This window comes from Pongo abelii, chromosome 3 (genome assembly GCF_028885655.2).
Source record: "Pongo abelii isolate AG06213 chromosome 3, NHGRI_mPonAbe1-v2.0_pri, whole genome shotgun sequence".
NCBI classification, from domain to species: domain Eukaryota; kingdom Metazoa; phylum Chordata; class Mammalia; order Primates; family Hominidae; genus Pongo; species Pongo abelii.
The window spans coordinates 200,018,460-200,033,087 of record NC_071988.2 but is presented as its reverse complement, the minus strand read 5'-3'; the positions used below and the strand labels follow the sequence as shown (position 1 = coordinate 200,033,087).

The 14,628-nt window shown below is 35.7% G+C and overlaps 1 long non-coding RNA gene across 1 annotated transcript in view; it reads right to left on the bottom strand.

The window, feature by feature from the left end:
* Window positions 1-7,580: 7,580 nt before the first annotated feature.
* Window positions 7,581-14,628, bottom strand: part of AGA-DT (AGA divergent transcript) — a 254,277-nt gene continuing 247,229 nt past the window's right edge. The window contains exon 4 of the long non-coding RNA XR_008524894.2: window positions 7,581-8,954. This is a non-coding gene — a long non-coding RNA (AGA divergent transcript). The remainder of the gene's footprint in view (window positions 8,955-14,628) is intronic.

Below are 14,628 nucleotides of genomic sequence, written 5' to 3'. Positions count from 1 at the left end.
ATTCCCTTGTATACCGTCTTTATGGCTGTAGTCCAGATTTCAAGGTATATATGTTTAAGGACTATTGATGAAATTTTAAAAGCACAGTGTAGATAAATCTGGATGGTGGAATTATGGCTAAATTTTGGTTGTTTTTTTTTCTAAAATATTTTCCAACATGTTTTTTAATTAGTAGCAATTATATGTATTATCAGAAAAATATTAAAGAAAGGAATTTTTATCTCAATGTGGACAAAATAGATACACAGTTCCAATTAATAAATGATGATTCAATAAAGCTATTTCCTGAGTGTGCTGCATGCTATCAGACTTATGTCAAAATTAATAATATCAACTAATCACCTAACTTAGTCATACCTAAACTGTTTGAATTACATGAAATAGCACAACATTTGCAACTACATTACTTAGGTGCAGTAAAGGAGTTACGTTCTAACCTGATCTTCAAATAATAGTAATGCAAAAATTAAGACATCTCTTTATTTTGAATGGTTCCTATATCTAGGTTTACCTCAAAAAAAAAAAAAACAGCAGTTTAGAAAATTGAATTTGATAAGATGAACTCTTGAAACAAAGTTTATTTCCCCCGCTTACTGTGTAAAGCATGCCCAAGGATTCAGCAAGAATTAATCCAACAAGGGTAGCAGTTTAAAACAGGGGCAAAAACTTAAGGAGTTTTCATTTTTGTGTATTATGATGAGAACCTAAATGGCAATGCTTATTGAAATTTTGATTCCTTGATTTGATTTAATTTTCTTGAATTAAATGGACTAATGAGCTTAAAATGGAAACAAAGATTTCATTACAAATGGGGCACTTTCCACTCAAGTGTATTTGTTTTGGGGAAATGAAGTGGATAACATAATTATTCATATAACTAAATAGATTTTGTGTTGGATCAGAGGGAGCCTAAGGCAGAAGAAAAACTGGCTCTTTTTGTTAAACATGTTAATCCACATAACTTCACTCATGCCATTTCAAACTTTCTAAAATCTGTGTCATTCATGGGTGAGAACTTATACTGAAAAATTTTGAAGCAGGGCTTGACTATCAATTTCTCCCTTTTCTTGTTAGCTGTATAGGGCAAAATGCAGTTAGTTAAAAGTTTTGGTAAGTATGTTTAATGAAATAAAATAATCATCATAATCACAATGTAAGAAACCAGGACTGTAATTATTCAATTTTTATCTATAATTTATAATTGCTACCTAAGCTTTATTTTATGCATATATATTTCCCCGAGAGGAAAAAGGTAAATGTGATTTTTTAAATGTGAAATTGCTTTTATCATTTTATGTATAATTATAATAGCCTAAATTACACACATTTTCAATATTGAATAATTTACGTAATTGTTCCCTTTGGTTAGTCTGAAGCTCATAATTTCTCTGAATTTTTTTCCTGAGGACAATTCAAAGACGATAAATAGCTGGGATATGGGGTAGTATTATTACATCAGCATTCAGATAGTGTCAGGTGGAGTTTTCTAGAAATCTAAAATAATTAATTTTTAAAAAGCACTTTTGATTAGACTACACCTTTTAACTTGCCTGTTTTGATTGTAGAAAATAGAATAAATTGATAATTCAGGTACTGGATTTGCCTCTTTAAAAAATCGGACATCATAGTCTACTGGTTAAAAAAATGAAGTAAGGCTTATTTTATAAGCATGAATTTTCATAAATGCTTGTAGTTGTTGACACTTCTAAACAGAAAGGGAATGAAGAAGAAATATTTTCTTTCCTTTTTCTTTTTAATGAGAGACAGCCTCGCTCTCGTCACCCAGGCTGGAGTGCAATGACACGATCTTGGCTCACTGCCACCTCTGCCTCCCAGGTTCAAGCAATTCTCCTGCTTCAGCCTCCCAAGTAGCTGGGATTACAGGTGCCTGCCACCATGCCCAGCTAATTTTTGTATTTTTAGTAGAGATGGGGTCTCACCATAATGGCCAGGCTGGTCTCCAACTCCTGACCTCAGGTGATCCACCCGTCTCAGCCTCCCAAAGTGCTGGGGTTACAGGCGTGAGCCACCACAATTCTTATAAATATTTTCTTTTTTTTATTCTTATACTTTAAGTTCTGGGATACAGGTGCAGAATGTGCAGGTTTGTTACATAGGCATACACGTGCCATGGTAGTTTGCTGCACCCATCAACCCGTCATCTACATTAGGTGTTTCTCCTAATGCTATCCGTCCCCTAACCCCACACCCCCCAACATGCCCTGGTATGTGATGTTCCCCTCCCTGAGTCCATGTGTTCTCATTGTTCAACCCCCACTTATGAGTGATAATATGCGGTGTTTGGTTTTCTGTTCCTGTATTAGTTTGCTGAGAATGATTGTTTCCAGCTTCATCCATGTCCCTACAAAGGACATGAACTCATTCTTTTTTATGGCTGCATAGTATTCCATGGTGTATATGTGCCACATTTTCTTTATCCAGTCTATCATTGATGAGCATTTGGGTTGGTTCCAAGTCTTTGCTATTGTTAACAGCTCCACAATAAACATACGTGTGCATGTGTCTTTACAGTAGAATGATTTATAAACCTTTGGGTATATACCCAGTAATGGTATTGCTGGGTCAAATGGTATTTCTAGTTCTAGATGCTTGAGGAATCACCACACTGTCTTCCACAGTGGTTGAACTAATTTACACTTTCACCAACAGTGTGAAAGTGTTCCTATTTCTCCACATCCTCTCCAGCATCTGTTGTTTCCTGACTTCTTAATGATCACCACTCTAACTGTCATGAGATGGGATCTCATTGTGGTTTTGATTTGCATTTCTCTGATGACTAGTGATGATGAGCTTTTTTTCACATGTTTGTTAGCCACATAAATGTCTTCTTTTGAGAAGCATCTGTTCGTATCCTTTGCCCACTTTTTGATGGGTTTGTTTTTTTTTTTTTTTTCCTGTAAATTTGTTTAAGTTCCTTGTAGATTCTGGATATTAACCCTTTGTCAGATGGATATATTGAAAAATTTTTCTCCCATTCTTTAGGTTGCCTGTTCACTCTGATGATAGTTTCTTCAGCTGTGCAGAAGTTCTTTGGTTTAATTAGATCCCATTTGTCAATTTTGGCTTTTGTTGCCATTGCTTTTGGTGTTTTAGTTATGAAGTCTTTGCCCATGCTTATGTCCTGAATGGTATTGCCTAGGTTTTCTTCTGGGTTTTTATGATTTTAGGTCTTATGTTTAAGTCTTTAATCTATCTTGAGTTTAGGTGTAAGGAAGGGGTCCATTTTCAGTTTTCTGCATATGGCTAGGCTGGTTTTCCAACACCATTTATAAAATAGGGAATCCTTCCCCCATTGCTTGTTTTTGCCAGGTTTGTCAAAGATCAAATGGTTGTAGATGTGTGGTGTTATTTCTGAGGCCTCTGTTCTGTTCCATTGGTCTATATATCTGTTTTGGTACCAGTACCATGCTGTTTTGGTTACTGTAGCCTTATAGTATAGTTTGAGGTCAGGTAGTATGATGCCTCTAGCTTTGTTCTTTTTGCTTAGGATTGTCTTGGATATACAGGCACTTTTTTGTTTCCTAAATTTAAAGTAGTTTTTTCTAATTCTGTGAAGAAAGTCAATGGTAGCTTGATGGGGATAGCATTGAATCTATAAATTACTTTGGGCAGTAAGACCATTTTCACGATATTGATTCTTCCTATCCATGAGCATGGAATCTTTCTCCATTTGTTTGTGTCCTCTCTTATTTTCTCGAGCAATGGTTTGTAGTTCTCCTTGAAGAGGTCCTTCACCTCCCTTGTAAGTTGTATTCCTAGGCATTTTATTCTCTTTGTAGCAGTTGTGAATGGGAGTTCACTCATTATTTGGCTCTGTTTGTCTATTATTGGTGTTTAGGAATGCTTGTGATTTTTGCACATTGATTTTGTATCCTGACTCTTTGCTGAAGTTGCTTATAAGCTTAAGGAGAAAAACAAGCAGAAGACAAGAAATAGCTAAGATCAGAGCAGAACTGAAGGAGCTAGAGACATAAAAAACCTTCAAAAAAAATCAATGAATCCAGGAGCTGGTTTTTTGAAAATATTAACAAAATAGATAGATGCTAGCCAGACTAATAAAGAAGAAAAGAGAGAAGAATCAAACAGGCACAATAAAAAATAGTAAAGGGGATATCAGCACTGATCCCACAGAAATACAAACTACCATCAGAGAATACTATAAACACCTGTATGCAAATAAACTAGAAATTCTAGAAGAAATGGATAAATTCCTGCACACATACACCCTCCCAACACTAAACCAGGAAGAAGTCGAATCCCTGAATAGAACAATAACAAGTTCTGAAATTGAGGCAGTAATTAATAGCCTACTAACCAAAAAAAGAGCCCAGGACCAGACAGATTCACAGCTGAATTCTACCAGAGGTACAAAGAGGAGCTGGTACCATTCCTTCTGAAACTGTTCCAAACAATAGAAAAAGAGGGACTCCTCCCTAACTCATTTTATGAGGCCAGCATCATCCTGATACCAAGACCTGGCAGAGACACAACAAAAAAAGAAAATTTCAGGCCAATTTCCCTGATGAACATTGATGCGAAAATCCTCAATAAAATACTGGCAAACCGAATCCAGCAGCACATCAAAAAGCTTATCCACCATGATCAAGTTGGCTTCATCCGTGGGAAGCAAGGCTGGTTCAACATATGCAAATCAATAAATGTAATCCATCAGATAAACAGAACCAGTGACAAAAACCACATGATTATCTCAATAGATGCAGAAAAGGCCTTTGATAAAATTCAACACCCCTTCATGTTAAAAACTCTCAATAAACTAGGTATTGATGAAACATATCTCAAAATAATAAGAGCTATTTATGACAAACTCATAGCCAATATCATACTGAATGGTCAAAAGCTGGAAGCATTCCCTTTGAAAACCTGCACAAGACAAGGATGCCCTCCCTCACCACCCCTATTCACCATAGTATTAGAAGTTCTGGCCAGGGCAATCAGGCAAGAGAAAGAAATAAAGGGTGTTCAAATAGGAAGAGAGGAAGTCAAATTGTCTCTGTCTGCAGATGATATGATTGTATATTTAGAATATTTTCGTTTTATTCATTCTCTAAAATTGTCTAATTTTCCACTTACCAGGATCTAGATTTAATTAAAAGCCGTAAGAGAAAACTATGTAAAATAAATCAATGTAATATTCTCTAGCCATTTAAATAAAAATTTGAAATGGCAGTGTTGGATCTCATCTATATCTTTTTCAAAACAATTTTTACAAACGAATACCTTTTTAAACTAATGACAGATCCTCCAACTAAAGACCACTGAGAAGATACTTGTAACTCAAAAGACATAGGTTTATTTAGTCTGCTGCAGGAAAGAATGACATACACATGAATAATCACGGAGTATTTCATAGGAGAAGCTAAGGAAGGGCTATTTTAGAATTTGTTAGGCTGAAGTTAATCATAAGCTTGTTTTGGCAAGGATTCTCCAAGATACAGAAAACGGGCAAAGTGCTGGACTAGTCAGTGATCTCACCATTAGAGTACATGGGTTCAGGTAGAAATGGAGAGAAGTTTTTCCGTTGTTCTCTGATTTCCTGGAGCACATGGGTCTGATAAAGCTGATATTAAAAAATCTAATTACAGATAGTGTGGCATGTATATTATGGTTTTGTTTGATAGATTTATCTATTTTGTGAGTAATAAATCACTCTATTTTGCAAGTCATGATTTCTACTTAAGTTATCATCCCCACCCTCAACCCACGTATGCATACCCTTGCTATCACCAGGTACTTTATTTTGTTTCACTAGTTCCCCATCTGGTGGGCTTTCAGGCTAAGCTAAAGGACAAACCATCCCCTCCTGGGGATATGATCAATCCAGACTTGCAACACTGTTCACTCAATGGTTAGTAATCTTGTATCATGTTGTAACAGTGTATTTTCACCTCTTCAAGTGGAATTACTCATGTTCTTTTTTCTTTAGTGATCTTTTCTCGGTCATCTGGTGTGACAGTGAATTCACATAACCTGGTCATCATCAATGGGTCTTGCAGTACTATGACTTCAGGAGAGGGGTATCTGCTAAAAATTCAGAACCTTTCTCCAGTAGGGGGAAAGAATATAGAGAATAAAGAACAAAAACTTGCAAATAAGCATATTGCAATTAGAGGCTTCTGGATCAAGGCAGTTTTCTGAGGGCCTTTGGCGGAAGGAGTCTGCTTGGTGGGGTTATTGGCTTATCCTGAGTTGTCTATTCCTGTGGACCATCTGCTTCTGAAGAGTCACCAGAGAACCTCAGGGTATATGGGTTTTGGTTTGGAAGTGTGTTAGTTGGCCTTGTTTTGTTTTACCATTTACTGTTGGAAAATGAACAGTGTTGTTGTGTCTGGGAAACAAGTATTCAAGAATCAATCCATCAGAGTTTTACTATTGTGTGAGTTATTAACAATACCTGTTAACTCCAAAGATGTCCAAGTATAGGCTTTCTCTGAGGATGTTTTCAAAATGCACAATCATTTAACATCATGTAGAAGCTGCATAGCTGGCCACTAAGGGGAGGTGCTCCTATCTTGCTGATAAGATGTAATGGCTCCCTCTGATTTACTATATTGTCATGAATTATCACAATAGAAGATGACCATATCTTCTATTAAGGTATTTCATACAACTGATTCATAAGAATTTAGTCTATGACTCTGCTAGGCATAAAAATGTGTCACGGAGAGTGAGAACACTGACAGAATCTCTAGGTCATTTTATTCATCCTGTAAAGATTACCCTGAATTTCATCAACTGACAGACATGTTTAAGCCTGGAGAAAAAAAATCTTTTAATAAATATTTATTGCATCAGTCTTCCTGCCTAAAAATAAATATGTTTCCTTCAACCTGAAAAGTACACAAGTGTTCAAAAATATTTAAATGAATTTGTTGAATGAGAAAGGAAGTGTTAAAGGTGAATTGGTCAGAATGGAGCATCAGAACTTTGTGTATATTCAGTGCTCCTCTAAAGGCATTCTCTTGGTATTTTAAAAAAAAAAAAAAAAAAAACGCCAAGGCCTGAGAAGCAGGAATTTTGGGGAAAAAAAAATATATGAAATGACTGGTATTAAAAAAAGAGGAAGCTCTACCACATCTTACAGTTGTAAAAATAAATACATAAGAGTAACCCAAAGTGGATGTTATTAGACTTGGTAAATGTGTGATGATGAATCTGTATTGTAGTCACACAGACACATACTGAAATATTGATTTTTGTTTTCTCTGATAAAAATATAGACCTGAGCTCTAAGTTTACTTCTTAGTAAGAAGCAATTTATTCCTTTGTGATGACCTCTTTGGGCATTTTTTTGTGTGTGTGGATATTTACATTTAAATAACCATGAATAATCATCATATCATTTCTCTATAAGATGTTTTGTTTTTGACTGTGTCAAAAATGACATAGTCTCAAAAATAAATTTAAGTATATTATCTAGTATGTATTTTAAATCAATATAATTACTAAGGTGATTATTACTAAATATATTTTAATTTGTACCTCCCTCTTAGACAAAATAAAATACTTTAACATTTAATAAATATAGTCACCTAATTAATTTTTATTCTTCAAGCCATTTATTATGGTAAATATTAGTTTGCCATACAAATTAGGATAAAGAAACAGACTTTAATTAAAGACATTGAATACAACATACATATGAACACGTTCTGAAATTAGCCATTCTTCTTCTTTTTTTTTTTTTTTTTTTTTTTTGAGACAGAGTTTCACTCTTGCTGCCCAGGCTGGAGTGCAATGGCACGATCTCAGCTCACCACAACCTCCACCTCCCTGGTTCAAGCGATTCTCCTGCCTCAGCCTCCCGAGTAGCTGGGATTACAGGCATGCGCCACCACGCCAGGCTAATTTTGTATTTTTAGTAGAGACGGGGTTTCTCCATGTTGGTCAGGCTGGTCTCGAACTCCTGACCTCAGGTGATCCGCCCACCTCAGCATCTCAAAGTGCTGGGATTACAGGCATGAGCCACCACGCCCAGCCTAGCCATTCTTAAAAATAGTGGACGTCACAAATTTTCTATCGTATATGAAATACTAATTTATAATTATTCAGGATAGTGAGGGAGACTATGCTTTGGATATCTCAGAAAAAAAATAAAATATTCATTACGTAAACAAGTGTATAACATATTTAACATATGTATAATGAATCTTGGAATGATTGAACACAGCAGGAAACACTGTAATTTCTGTATAGCTAAAAATCTCACTAGCAGACACAAAATAATTTTATTGTTCTCATAATAAAATGTATGAAATCAACTCTTTGTAGTTTTAAGACTATGAGCAATTTGAGAATTCGTTACAAATCTTATTGAAGAGTGACAGCAGCAAGATGGCAGAATAGAATCCCCTAGAATCACTCTCCAAGCAAATTACAAATGGAAACTATTTTCAAAGAAAAGAATAACACTAACACTCTGAGTTCACCAGAACTCTGAGGAGAAGCAGAGAAATCCACTGGGCCCACAGAATCTGGAAAAATCACCACCAGTAAGAGAAACAATCATTTAGACTACATGACCCTCAAACCCAGCTGCAACAGCACTAATCAGAGAGAATTTCCATAAACCCAGAGTCTCCTAGGTGAGACAAAGGATTTGGAGATGGATCTTAGAGCTCTCCCCCAGTCTGGGAATCTTCGTGGGAAGTCCACTCTGGTCCTGTCCCACAGGAATTACTGGGAGTGCCAGAAGAGCTGAATCACCTGAGGTGAATGGGGGACAAAGAGCAGGGCACTGATTGCAGCAACTGGTGTGTGGATCTTAGTGGCTTCTCTGCACTTCAATCAGCAAGGACATCACATTGAAGAGATAGTGCTGCAGGGGGCACAATGAAAGGGGCCTTCAGAAAGGCCCGAATCCCTGGCCAGATTTTCCACAGAGCCCAAATGCATGCATGGAGCCTGCTCCTTGCCTGGAAGCAATTAAAAGATCAGATCAGTGTTAAGTTCTATATGCTTATCAAAATATCACATGTACCTTGTAAATAGGTACAATTATTACGCCTGGATTTTTAAAAATTGAAACAAGAAACAAAAACAAAACTTATGAATTGTGTTTCAGTCCTTAGAGGACTAAATGCTTTTGTTAGCTATCAGGCACACAACTGTGTTAACCGTAATTATCTTAGTTTAGATGACAGTAGTCAAACCTTACAGAAAGCCCTTTTCTTATAATCATTCTGGTTTTGTTTTGTTTTGTTTTGAGACAGAGTCTCGCTCCGTTGCTAGGCACGATCTCGGCTCACTGCAACCTCCAACTCCCTGGTTCAAGCGATTTTCCTGCCTCAGCCTCTCGAGTAGCTGGGATTACAGGCACACGCCACCACACCCAGCTAATTTTTGTATTTTTAGTAGAGATGGGGTTTCACCATGTTGGCCAGGATGGTCTCGATCTCCTGACCTCATGATCCGCCCGCCTCGGCCTCCCAAAGTGCTATGATTACAGGTGTGAGCCACCGCCCCGACCTAATCATTCTTAATCTAATCATGCCAACCATGTTTTTTAAAGATTACTTTATTTTGTATTTTTCAGATAAATGTTGTCAACCAATACATATGTTTCTTTTATTTTGCATTTAGCTGTAATATGGTAATAGGCCTCCAATAGTAAGACCAATACTTTTTATTCACTTGAAATTCTGTGTGCAAAAAGGCAGTAATGAAGTTCAATAATTTTTCTTAATTCATCACAACTTCAGTTTATGTTTTATCTGTGTGTGTTTGTGTGAATATATAATTTTGTGCTTTTGTGACACTTCCTTAAATGCATACATGAAAGAAAATTTAATATGATCATGATTTTATTAAAATAGTTTAGTTATATGTGGAGTGATTGTTTAGGAAACAAGGCAGCTATCATAATTCATCACTACCTAATGCAAAGCACCATTAATAACAGTTGAATGGCTATAATTTTATATATGCAGATCATCACTATTATAACAGGTATATCATTTTTTTACTTGGTAGAAATCTTTTGAGATGAAGTTGTAAGCAAAAACAATATTTTAAAAGTCTGCACTGTGTAACAAAGCTACAGACAAATCTTTTGGGGAAGAAATACTTTATTTATGAGTGTAACACCTTATAATATTTTCATAAATTTCCCCAGGTACTTATTTTTATATAATTTCACCAAATGACATAATTCCATTTCTTATAAACATTCCTAGGAATACCATGTATAACACAAGCACTCTTACCACAAGATTTATTAAGGAAAATTCTTATTTAATCTAATCATGCCAACCATGTTTTTTAAAGATTACCTTATTTTGTATTTTTCTAATAAATGTTGTCAACCAATACATATGTTTTTTTTGTTTTGCATTTAGCTGTTATATGGTAATAGGCCTCCAATAGTAAGACCAATACTTTTTATTCACTTGAAATTCTGTGTGCAAAAAGGCAGTAATGAAGTTCAATAATTTTTATTTATTAAGGAAAATTCTAATTTTCCTTAATAAACTACATAAAGATGCAATTTTTCTGGGTACCTTTGAGAAATACTTGCTTTGGTGATCCAGGTTGAGGTCTCCAGCATCTGAACTTCCTGAACTTTCTTCTTCACGAGTGCTTACATTTAGTGACAATATCATTATTGCTTCCCCACTGTCCCTGGAAAGTTCTCACAAAAGTTCTGTAAACCCTATACACTAAACCACTTTATCCTCAGGATAATTTGAGTAAACTTATTTACTTGAATAAATCCATACTGTTACCAAAACCCCAATCAACCAAACTTGCACTGCAGTAAAGTGGGTAGTTATATGATACATTCCAACAACGGAATACTATACAGCTTTGATAGTCAGCTGGAGCCAATTTTGTCCCCCCTTGAAAGTGGGAATGTCTACAGATATTTTGATTGTTGCAACTTGAGGGGGCTGCTACTGGCATTTAATAAGTAAAGGCCAGGGAAGCTGCTAAACATCTTAACATACATAGGATGAACCTGACTAATAAAGAATTAACCAGTCCAAAAAGTGGAATAGTACCACGGTTGACAAATCTGCTATATAGCCGTGAAAGACACATAGTTTGATTGTGCTACTGCACTCAACATCCAGAGAGAATCTCACAGACATAATATTGAATAAAGGAAGTCAGACTACATCAATATCTAACCCATGATTTAATTTATATGAGATTTAGAAATTGCTAAAAATAAATCCCATGGACTCATTTGCGTTGGGTGTATATGGAAGAGTGGAACTGCTGGGTCATAAAATATGGGGATGCTCAGCTTTGAATATATTGCCAAAGGATTTTCTAAAGCTGTTGCATCAATTAATTTATACTCCCATCAGTAGTGTGTAAGATTTCCAGTTGCCTTGCATCCTGGATATCACTGTGCATTTTAAATTTTTTGTTTTGTTTCATTCTTAGCCATCTGGTAGGTTTGTAACGGTACTTTATTGCGGTTTAATTTTTATTGTCCTGATTTAGATCTAGAGCTAGATAGATCTGGATGTGGTATCATTGTTATGTATGTGTCACAAATATCTTCTCCCACTCAGGCTTGTCTTTTTTGGATTTTTTTGAGACAGTGTCTCTCTCTGTCGCCCAGGCTGGAGTACAGCGGAGAACACTGGAGTACAGTGATCTCTGCTCACTGCAACCTCTGCCAACCGGGTTCAAGTGATTCTCCTGCCTCAGCCTCCTGAGCAGCTGGGATTACAGATGCCCGCCAACATGCCTGGCTAATTTTTGTGTTTTTTAGTAGAGACAGGGTTTTGCCATGTTGGCCAGGCTGGTATTGAACTCCTGACCTCAGGTGATCTGCCTGCTTCAGCCTCTCAAAGTGCTGGGATTACAGGTGTGAGCCACCACACCTAGCCTCAGGCTTGTCTTTTAATTCTCTGAATGTTGTATTTTTTTCTAACTCTTGCATCTGGAGATAATAGTAGAGTCACATGCAGTCCTAAGAAATAATACAGAGACTTCCTGTATAACCTTTCCTCAGCTTCCTCCAATGATAACACTGTATAAAATCAGAGTATAATATAAAAAAAAATTGACCTTGATACAATCCACCAATATTATTTCGATTTCACAAGTTTTACACATACTCACTTTGTGTATATATTGAGTCTATGTAAGTTTATCTTTTAATAGATTCATGTGACCACCAACAGTTATATCACAAAAAGACCATGTGCTACATGTTTATAGCCAAAGCCACCTCCCATTCTCAAATATCCTAACCCCTGGCCACAATAATCTGTTTTTCATGTCTATAATTTTGTATTTTTTTACAATGTTATATACATAGAATCACATATTATATAACCTTTTGAGAATGTCTTTTTCAAAATTCCCTTGACATCTCAACATATAATTGTGTGTGTCAGCAATTTTATTTCATGAATTTGGGTGTTTGTTTGTTTACATTTCTTTTAATTGTGCTTCTTGAATTGCTTTTTATTCTATGGTGTGGATGTCCCACAAAACCTCTAGGAAGACCCAACCCTTTTGATACTTGATTTCAAACTTCTATAATCCAGAACTGAGAGACAATACATTTCCTTTGATTAAGCCACCAACTTTGTGGTACTTTGTTAGGGCAGCCCTACCACACTAATAAATTTACTCTGACTTGTATCTGTTTTACACGATTGAGAGAAGAATGTTAAAATCACTACACATGAGTGAGAGAAGAATGTTAAAATCTTGTTATTTTATCTCCTTGTTATTTTTCCTTTAACTTTTGTTAGGTTTTGCCATGTATATTTTAAACTATCATTGCATACATACAAATTTAGAACTGTAATGTCTTTCTGTTGAATTCATACATTTAGCATAATGAAATATGCCTACATACTTCTTATACTATTTCTCACCGTGAACACTACTTTATCTGGTATCTGGTATTGTTACACAAGATTGGTTAATATTTTCATAATATGGAATTCTCCATAGTCAGTTATTGTTTTAAGAACTGAAAAATGTCATTCCTTTTCCTTCTTTCTTTCATTGCTTCTGCTAAAAAATCAGCTGCCACTCTTTTTTTATTTCTTTCTCTCTCTTAAGGGAAATTTTTTTTTTTTTCCGGCTGCTGTGAAGATTTTATTTTTCTCTTTAGTTCAGCTATTTTATATGATGCATTTACATGTGATTTTCTTTGTATTTCTTCTAATTGGGGTCCATCATGCTTCTTGCATTGTATATTTGATGTCTATGCCTATCTTGGTAAATTTGCAGGAAATATTATGTCAAATATTGCTTCTGCCCTAGTCTTCTCTTACTCTGGAACTCAAATTACATTTTTTAAAAAGATCTGTTCATTGTATTCCCTATATTTTACATGCCTTTCTGAATTTCCCATCCTATTTCTATACGTGTTTTAAGTATTCTGACTTTTTTCAGTTTGCTATTTCTTCTGCAATGTTTAATACATTAATAAGTCTAGCTTTTTAATTCTTATATTCAATTATTCTATTTCCTTAGTTTGAAAATGATACGTTGACTTATAGATCCCAGTCCTCCAGTAAGTCTACATCTTTTATTTTTTAACTTAATAATCATTATTAAAGTCCGTTATTTATAAATAATTAGACTATCTAGATCACCTGTAGATCTATTTTGATAGTCTGTATTTTTAATTTTGGTTTTCATACATTTTATAGACATGTCTGGTCATTTTTAATTGATGACATACATGGTATATAATAATTGCAGAGTCCCTGATTTATAATCTTTCTCAAAAGAGGGCTAATCTTCGTGCATGCCTAGAGTATTTTGGCAGATCACCCTGATCTAGTCAAAGGAAGGTATGAAGCTTTCTTAAGGTTGGGCTTTCTTTGGTCAACTCTTATCTCTAAGGCATAAACCTTGCTCTTAGGTTATAACCTTTCTGTGATCTTAATTGAAAGCTAAGTGCTCATGGGGGTCATCCAATTTGTTCATCTCTATACTTTTGCTTCATTTTCCCTAGAACTAAGATTATTGGAATAGTTGTTCAATTCTTTAGATCTCAAATATGGCTTGCTATATGTTTGCTGGTGTCTTTTCCTGAACACCACCCAGGAAGTGTGTGGTGGAAGGAAGTGTGGAGGAAGTGACCAAAGGCCTTCACGCAGTCTCTCACTTACTTGCCTACAGTTATTTTTTCCCTAAAATTCAACTGTTCTTAGAGGGTCCAAACACAAACTTCTGTTTCCTCAGCACAATGAGACCTTCATGACCCCAGGCTTTCGATTTCTGCTCTGCCACCTCACCCATGGCATTGGCAAAGCCCTGAGGAAAATCTCAGAGATAGATAAATATAGGACTCACATAAATCTGCCTCCCTTGTCTCCAGAATTTGTAGCCCCGTAGTTCTGTCTGCCATAGTGGTTCCCTAATGCTTTAAAAGAGTTGACTCACGTGCTAATCTTTTCTATTTTTTAGAGGAGGGTTAGTCTCATACAAGCTGCCTTGCTATAGAGGACATTGGAAACCACTGGATTATGTGAGTTTTTCATCTCTTGAATAAATGTGGTATTCCTGAATGCTGACAAATATCTGGTATACTTATCTCAATCTGTAGGATCGCTGTTTTCTCCTTTTTTATTCCCAAATTTGCTGTCACTTATTCACTGTTTA